Genomic DNA, 9,933 nt, shown 5'->3' with positions numbered 1-9,933 from the left:
TTTGATATCCAGTTCCTCTGCCTTTCCTAAATCCAGCTTGAACATCTGGAAGTTCACAGTTCACATACTGTTGAAGCCTGGCTTGGAGAATTTTGGGCATTACTTTGCTAGTGTGTGAGATGAGTCCAATTGTGTGGTAGTTTGAACATTCTTTGGCATTGCCTTTCTTTGGGATTGGAATGAAAACTGACCTTTTCCAGTCCTGTGGCCACTGCTGAGTTCTCCAAATTTGCTGGCATATTGAGTGCAGCACTTTCACAGCATCATCTTTTAGGGTTTGAAATAGCTCAACTGGAATTCCATCACCTCCACGAGCTATGTTCATAGTGATGCTTCCTAAGGCCCACTTGACTTCACATTCCAGGATGTCTGACTCTAGGTGAGTGATGATCACACCATCGTGGTTATCTGGGTCATTAAGATCTTTTTTGTATAGTTCTTCTGTGTGTTCTTGCCATCTCTTCTTAATATCTTCTGCTTCTGTTAGGTCCATACTATTTCTGTCTTTTATTGTGCCCATCTTCATATGAAATGTTCCCTTGGTATGTCTAATTTTCTTGAAGAGATCTCTAGGCTTTCCCCATCCATTGATTTCCTGTTTCTTTGCATTTATCACTTAGTAAGGCTTTCTTATCTCACCTTGCTATTCTTTGGAACTCTGCATTCAGATGGATATATCTTTCCTTTTCTTCTTTGCCTTTCGCTTCTCTTCTTTTCTCAGCTATTTGTATGGCCTCCTCAGACAACCATTTTGCCTTTTTGCATTTCTTTTTCTTGGGGATGATTTTGATCACAGCCTCCTGTACAATGTTATAAACCTCCATCCATAGTTGTTCAGGCACTCTGTCTATCAGATCTAATTCCTTGAATCTATTTCTCACTTCCACTGTATAATTGTAAGGGATTTGATTTAGGGCATACCTGAATGGTCTAGTGGTTTTTCCTACTTTCTTCAACTTAAGTCTGAATTTGGCAATAAGGAGTTCATGATCTGAGCCACAGTCAGTTCCCAATCTTGTTTTTGCTGATTGTATAGAGCTTCTCCATCATCAGCTGCAAAGAATATAATCAATCTGATTTCAATATTGACCACCTGGTAATGTCCATGTGTAGAGTTGTCTCTCGTATTGTTGGAAGAGGGTGGTTGCAATTTATATAGTAACTAATGACAAATTCATGACAAGTAATATATAAAATAAAATTTTCTTTGCAGTAAAATATTCCCTTAATGTTCTAGAAAGGATAAATCAAGGAACTAGCGATCTGTACGATAACTACCCTCAGGCAGTATCTCTTCTTTTGATTTTAGTATTTCCAATTTTGGTTTATTAGCATCTTAGAAGAACATAATGGTTTGATATATTGAGGCCTAATTATGTTGGACTGTTTTGATCTGGCTTGAGTAGTAATATTATGGTAGGCATTTGTGAATAATGGGGATCAGTTGAATAGCCTGTTCCTGAAATAGCACTATATAATTTCCACTTTGGGAAATATTTAATTCTTTTTTAAAAAATATATTTCATTTATTTTATTTGGTTGCATTGAATCCTAGTTACAGCATGTGGGATCTAGTTCCCTGACCAGGGATCAAACCCAGGCCCCCTCCTTTGGGAGCATAGAGTCTTAGCCACTAGACCACACAGGAAATCCTGGGAATAGTTAATTCTTAGTTGAGACTCCTAGTAGAATAAGCTTTATTTTCCCAGGACTCCAGTACCTATTTAATTTTTTTTTTTTAATTTTTAAAAACTGGTCATTGTTTTTGAATTGCATATGTGGGCAATACATAGATTATTTTCACATAAAATTGTCTCTAAAGAGGGAAAAAGGAAAACAATTTAGTCTTTCTTAGCTACAAAATGAGAAACACTGGGCTGGAAGAAGCACAAGCTGGAATCAAGATTGCCAGGAGAAATATCAATAAGCTCAGATATACAGATGATACCACCCTTATGGCAGAAAGTGAAGAGGAACTCAAAAGCCTCTTGATGAAAGTGAAAGAGGTGAGTGAAAAAGTTAGCTTAAAGCTCAACATTCAGAAAACGAAGATCATGGCATCTGGTCCCAACACTTCATGGGAAATAGATGGGGAAACAGTAGAAACAGTGTCAGACTTTATTTTTCTGGGCTCCAAAATCACTGCAGATGGTGACTGCAGCCATGAAATTAAAAGACACTTACTCTTTGGAAGGAAAGTTATGACCAACCTAGATAGCATATTCAAAAGCAGAGACATTACTTTGCCAACAAAGGTTCATCTAGTCAAGGCTATGGTTTTTCCTGTGGTCACGTATGGATGTGAGAGTTGGACTGTGAAGAAAGCTGAGCGCCAAAGAATGGATTCTTTTGAACTGTGGTGTTGGAGAAGACTCTTGAGAGTCCCTTGGATTGCAAGGAGATCCAACCAGTCCATTCTAAAGGAGATCTGTCCTGGGTGTTCTTTGGAAAGAATGATGCTAAAGCTGAAACTCCAGTACTTTGGCCACCTCATATGAAGAGTTGACTCATTGGAAAAGACTCTGATGCTGGGAGGGATTGGGGGCAGGAGGAGAAGGGGATGACAGAGGATGAGATGGCTGGATGGCATCACTGACTCAATGGACATGAGTCTGAGTCAACTCCGGGAGTTGGTGATGGACAGGGAGGCCTGGCATGCTGCAATTCATGGGGTCGCAAAGAGTTGGACACGACTGAGCGAATGAACTGAACTGAACTGAACTAGCTACAAAAAGCAGGCTTTCTGGATCATAAGGCTAATTATGATGCTTATTTCATTTAAAGATCATGTACAGAAGACCTAAGTAGACATTTCTCCAGAGAAGACATACAGATGGCAAATAGCCACATGAAAAGATGCTCAGCATCTCTAATTATTAAATAAATGCAAATCAAAGCTGCAGTAAGGTACCACCTCACACCAGTCAGAATGGTCATCACTAAAAAGTCTACAAGCAACAAATGCTGAAGAGGGTATGGAAAAAGAGAAACCCTCCTACTGTCTTGATGGGAATGTAAGTTGGTACAGACAGTATGAAGAACAGTATGGCAGTTCCTTAAAAAGCTAAAAACAGACTTACCATGTGATCCAGCAATTCCACTCCTGAGCATACAGCTGAAGAAAACTATAATTCGAAAAATGCATGCACCCCTATGTTCATAGCAGCACTATTCACAATAGCCAAGACATGGAAACAAACTAAGTGTCCATCGACACATGAATGGATAAAGAAGATGCGGTACATGTATACAATGGAATACTCAGGTCAGTTCAGCTCATTCGCTCAGTCGTGTCCAGCTCTTTGCGACCCCATGAATCACAGCACACCAGGCCTCCCTGTCCATCACCAACTCCCAGAGTTCACTCAGACTCACGTCCATCGAGTCAGTGATGCCATCCAGCCATCTCATCCTCTGTCGTCCCCTTCTCCTCCTGCCCCTAATCCCTCCCAGCATCAGAGTCTTTTCCAATGAGTCAATTCTTCACATGAGGTGGCCAAAGTACTGGAGTTTCAGCTTTAGCATCATTCCTTCCAAAGAAATCCCAGGGCTGATCTCCTTCAGAATGGACTGGTTGGATCTCCTTGCAGTCCAAGGGACTCTCAAGAGTCTTCTCCAACACCACACTTCAAAAGCATCAATTCTTCGGTGCTCAGCCTTCTTCACAGTCCAATTCTCACATCCATACATGGCCACAGGAAAAACCATAGCCTTGACTAGACGAACTTTTGTTGCCAAAGTAATGTCTCTGCTTTTGAATATGCTATCTAGGTTGGTTATAACTTTCCTTCCAAAGAGTAAGTGTCTTTTAATTTCATGGCTGCAGTCACCATCTTCAGTGATTTTGGAGCTCCGAAAAATAAAGTCAGCCACTGTTTCCACTGTTTCCCCATCTATTTCCCATGAAGTGATGGGACTGGATGCCATGATCTTTGTTTTCTGAATGTTGAGCTTTAAGCCAACTTTTTCACTCTCCACTTTCACTTTCATCAAGAGGCTTTTTAGTTCCTCTTCACTTTCTGCCATAAAGGTGGTGTCATCTGCATATCTGAGGTTATTGATATTTCTCCCACCAATCTTGATTCCAGCTTGTGTTTCTTCCAGTCCAGCGTTTCTCATGATGTACTCTGCATAGAAGTTAAATAAGCAGGGTGACAATATATAGCCTTGACATACTCCTTTTCCTATTTGGAACCAGCCTGTTGTTCCATGTCCAGTTCTAACTGTTGCTTCCTGACCTGCATACAGATTTCTCAAGAGGCAGATCAGGTGGTCTGGTATTCCCATCTCTTTCGGAATTTTCCACAGTTTATTGTGACCCACACAGTCAAAGGCTTTGACATAGTCAATAAAGCAGAAATAGATGTTTTTCTGGAACTCTCTTGCTTGCCATAAAAAAAAAAAAAATAATGCCATTTGCAGCAACATGGATACAACTAGAGATTATCATACTAAGTGAAGTAAGTCAGAAAGAGAAAGACAAATACTATATGATGCAGAATCTCAAGTGGTGTAAATGAATCTATCTACAAAAGAAACTTACAGACAATGTGAGCAGATTTATGGTTGCCAAAGGGGAGGGGAAGAGGGGAAGGGATGGACTGGGAGTTTGGGATTAGCTGTTGTAAACTATTACTTACAGGATGGATAAGCAACATGGTCCTACTGTATAGCACAGGAACTATATTCAATATCCTGGGAAAAATCATAATAGAAAAGAATATAAAAAAGAATATAGATACGTGTATAACTGAGTCAACTGTGTGTGTGTGTTTGTTAGTCACTCAGTCATGTCTGATTCTTTGCGACCCTTTGGGTAGCAGCCCACGAGGCTCCTCTGTCCATAGGATTTTTCAGGCAAGAATACTGGAGAGGGTTGCCTGCCATTTCCTACTCCAGGGGATCTTCCCAACCCAGGGATCGAACCTGAATCTCCTGCATCTCCTGCATTGGCAGGTGGATTCTTTACCACTGCACCACCTAGGAAGCCCTTTGTATATACACTTATTCATCAATTCTAAGACAGAGAGAGATTAAGCGATTCTAGCTGGTGAGTGGCAGAACCCAGGTAAGGCACGAGATCCTGGCTGTCCTTAGCGAAGTTTTGATCAAGGGTTTTCAGATTGTATTTTACAGCACCGGTTGCTGTGGTGAAATAAAGACGGCTATAAATACTTTGTCAGTGTTCCCATTGAGATCTAAATCTGATTTCCTCTCCCTTGGAATCTAGGCTGGCTCTGTAATTTTCTTTGACTAAAAGAATGTGAGGGGATTCATGCTGAACTTTTGAGGCAGGGGTTAAGAGATCTGTAGCATCTAGTTCCTATACTTGGAACTCTTCCTCTTGGAACCCAGCTGACATGCGAAGCCATATGAAGGATGACTGAAGAACTCTGGCCAACAGTCCCAGATGTTGAGCTCCCGGCCAACTGCCAGTCAGATGAGGGAACATCTTCAAATGTTTCTGCCCATTTGAACCTGGGATTACTGAAAGTGAAAGAAAGAAAGTCAAGTCGCTAAGTCGTGTCCAACTCTTTGAGACTCCATGGACACCAGGCTCCATCCATGGGATTTTCTAGGCAAGATTACTGAAACACTAGCTAATCCCACAAAGGAAAGAAGAGCTGTCTAGCTGAGCACAGTCAACTCAAAGAATTGTGAGAGATAAGTAGCTATGGTGGTTGGTTTAATTCACCAAGTTTTAGGAGCATTTGTTATGGAGCAATGGACAATCAAAACCGTTGACAATAACAGGGTTTCCCCTAAATGAAGTTAAATGGCAACCAACTAATTTAAGGCTTTCTTTAGGGAAATTGTATTGCCAAAAAACAGAAACAAAACATAATGGGGATCTATTATGCAGCCCCTAAGGCAATCTCCAGTCCTAAATATTTTACCAGTACAACGAGTGACACTGAATTGGAACAGCTCCCTGGAGAGGAACCCTCTCTGTTTCCCGTCTCAAGGAGTGTCTCTGAAGGATCTTGGACAAGGAAAATCACTTGGTGGTTATAACCTGGGATGCCCAGATTCTCTTACAAAGGAATTTACTTACTGGAAGGAACCGATCTCTACATAGAGCTGCACAGGTTGCTCAGTGCCCAGCTGCTGCAGGCACCATTCATATAAACTGTCATGTGAATGGTATTCTAAAGTATAAATGTGGTGCCCTAATCGGGAAAATGAGTTAATGAATGAATGAATATGAAATGTGTAGGCGTTCCTTACCATAGTCTATCAGGGCTTGGAATATATCTATATGTTGTACCTTATCTTCCCCCTTTTTAAAATGAGAGATTTAACTGATGTCTGAACTACTTTGCTAGGAATGCCATGACAAAGTACCACTGACTGGATGGCTTAAACAAGAGAAATTTATTTCCTCATAGTTCTGGAGGCTAGAATTCCAAGATCAAGGTGCTGACAATATTGTTTTTTTCTAAGCTCCTCTCGTTGGCTAATAGTTGACTGTCTTCTCCCTATATTTTTACACTGTACGTGTCTATGGCCAGATTTCCTCTTCTTGTAAGCCCACCAGTCTTATTTAATCAGAGCCTACCTCTAATAATGTCTTTAACTTAATTACCTCTTTAGAAGCTATCTCCAGATAGTCACATTCTGAAGTACAGAGACTTAGGTCTTCAGCTTATGAATGTTTGAAGACTATAATTGATCCCAGGCTTCCCTGGTGGCTCAGTGGTAAACAATGCATCCGCAATGCAAGAGACCCAGGTTTGGTCCCTGGGTTGGGAAGATCTCCTGGAGAAGGGAGTGGCAACCCCTCTCCAATATTCTTGCCTGGGAAATCCCATGGACAGAGGAGCCTGGTGGGCTAAGAGTTGAACACGATTTAACTACTAAACAACAACAAATAATTCTGCCCACAAGGTCACTCCATTTTTCCTGTACTGTTGTATAAACAATGTATTGCTTATAATTAAACATATCATTTTAGCCATAAATTGTAAGATCTGAATCTGATTGAGATTAGACATCACCTAAAGATTCTGACAGAATGTGGTCCACTGAAGAAGGGAATGGCAAACCACTTCAGTATTCTTGCCTTGAGAACCCCATGAACAGTATGAAAAGGCAAAATGATAGGATACTGAAAGAGGAACTCCGCAGGTCAGTAGGTGCCCAATATGCTACTGGAGATCAGTGGAGAAATAACTCCAGAAAGAATGAAGGGATGGAGCCAAAGCAAAAAGAATACCCAGCTGCGGATGTGACTGGTGATAGAAGCAAGGTCGGATGCTGTAAAGAGCAATATTGCATAGGAACCTGGAATGTCAGGTCCATGAATCAAGGCAAATTGGAAGTGGTCAAACAGGAGATGGCAAGAGTGAATGTTGACATTCTAGGAATCAGCAAACTGAAATGGACTGGAATGGGTGAATTTAACTCAGATGACCATTATATCTACTACTGTGGGCAGGAATCCCTCAGAAGAAATGGAGTAGCCATCATGGTCAACAAAAGAGTCCGAAATGCAGTACTTGGATGCAATCTCAAAAATGACAGAATGATCTCTGTTCGTTTCCAAGGCAAACCATTCAATATCACAGTAATCCAAGTCTATGCCCCAACCAGTAACGCTGAAGAAGCTGAAGATGAACGGTTCTATGAAGACCTACAAGACCTTTTAGAACTAACACCCAAAAAAGATATCCTTTTCATTATAGGGAACTGGAATGCAAAAGTAGGAAGTCAAGAAACACCTGAAGTAACAGGCAAATTTGGCCTTGGAACACGGAATGAAGCAGGGCAAAGACTAATAGAGTTTTGCCAAGAAAATGCACTGGTCATAACAAACACCCTCTTCCAACAACACAAGACTCTATACATGGACATCACCAGATGGTCAACACTGAAATCAGATTGATTATATTCTTTGCAGCCAAAGATGGAGAAGCTCTATACAGTCAGCAAAAACAAGAGCAGGAGCTGACTGTGGCTCAGACCATGAACTCCTTATTGCCAAATTCAGACTGAAATTGAAGAAAGTAGGGAAAACCACTAGACCATTCAGGTATGACCTAAATCAAATCCCTTATGATTATACACTGGAAGTGAGAAATAGATTTAAGGGCCTAGATCTGATAGATGGAGTGCCTGATGAACTATGGATGGAGGTTCGTGACATTGTACAGGAGACAGGGATCAAGACCATCCCCATGGAAAAGAAATGCACAAAAGCAAAATGGCTGTCTGGGGAGGCCTTACTCCCCAGCTGTGAAAAGAAGAGAAGCGAAAAGCAAAGGAGAAAAGGAAAGATATAAACATCTGAATGCAGAGTTCCAAAGAATAGCAAGAAGAGATAAGAAAGCCTTCTTCAGCGATCAATGCAAAGAAATAGAGGAAAACAACAGAATGGGAAAGACTAGGGATCTCTTCAAGAAAATCAGAGATACCAAAGGAACATTTCATGCAAAAATGGGCTCGATAAAGGACAGAAATGGTATGGACCTAACAGAAGCAGAAGATATTAAGAAGACATGGCAAGAATACACAGAAGAACTGTACAAAAAAGATCTTCATGACCCAGATAATCACAATGGTGTGATCACTGACCTAGAGCCAGACATCCTGGAATGTGAAGTCAAGTGGTGACTTGACTTAGAAAGTGATGCTTAGAAAGCATCACTACGAACAAAGCTAGTGGAGGTGATGGAATTCCAGTTGAGCTATTTCAAATACTGAAAGATGAGGCTGTGAAAGTGCTGCACTCAATATGCCAGCAAATTTGGAAAAGTCAACAGTGGCCACAGGACTGGAAAAGGTCAGTTTTCATTCCAATCCCAAAGAAAGGCAATGCCAAAGAATGCTCAAACTACCACACAATTGCAGTCATCTCACACGCTAGTAAAGTAATGCTCAAAATTCTCCAAGCCAGGCTTCAGCAATATGTGAATCGTGAACTTCCTGATGTTCAAGCTGGTTTTAGAAAAGGCAGAGGAACCAGAGATCAAATTGCCAACATCCGCTGGATCATGGAAAAAGCAAGAGAGTTCCAGAAAAACATCTATTTCTGCTTTATTGACTATGCCAAAGCCTTTGACTGTGTGGATCACAATAAACTGTGGAAAATTCTGAAAGAAATAGGAATACCAGACCACTTGACCTGCCTCTTGAGAAACCTGTATGCAGGTCAGGAAGCAACAGTTAGAACTGGACATGGAACAACAGACTGGTTCCAAACAGGAAAAGGAGTACGTCAAGGCTGTATATTGTCACCCTGCTTATTTAACTTCTATGCAGAGTACATCATGAGAAACGCTAGACTGGAAGAAGCACAAGCTGGAATCAAGATTTCCGGGAGAAATATCAATAACCTCAGATATGCAGATGACACCACCCTTATGGCAGAAAATGAAGAGGAACTAAAAAGCCTCTTGATGAAAGTGAAAGTAGAGAGTGAAAAAGTTGGCTTAAAGCTCAACATTCAGAAAACGAAGATCATGGCATCTGGTCCCGTCACTTCATGGGAAATAGATGGGGAAACAATGGAAACAGTGTCAGACTTTATTTTTCTGGGCTCCAAAATCACAGCAGATGGTGACTGCAGCCATGAAACTAAAAGACGCTTACTCCTTGGAAGGAAAGTTATGACCAACCTAGATAGCATATTCAAAAGCAGAGACATTACTTTGCCAACAAAGGTCTGTCTAGTCAAGGCTATGGTTTTTCCTGTGGTCATATATGGATGTGAGAGTTGGACTGTGAAGAAAGCTGAGTGCCAAAGAATGGATGCTTTTGAAGTGTGGTGTTGGAGAAGACTCTTGAGAGTCCCTTGGACTGCAAGGAGATCCAACCAGTCCATTCTGAAGGAGATCAGCCCTGGGATTTCTTTGGAAGGAATGATGCTAAAGCTGAAACTCCAGTACTTTGGCCACCTCATGTGAAGAGTTGACTCATTGGAAAAGACTCTGA

Source organism: Bos indicus, chromosome 3, assembly GCF_029378745.1.
Source record: "Bos indicus isolate NIAB-ARS_2022 breed Sahiwal x Tharparkar chromosome 3, NIAB-ARS_B.indTharparkar_mat_pri_1.0, whole genome shotgun sequence".
Lineage (NCBI taxonomy): Eukaryota > Metazoa > Chordata > Mammalia > Artiodactyla > Bovidae > Bos > Bos indicus.
This window is presented reverse-complemented; position numbering follows the sequence as displayed.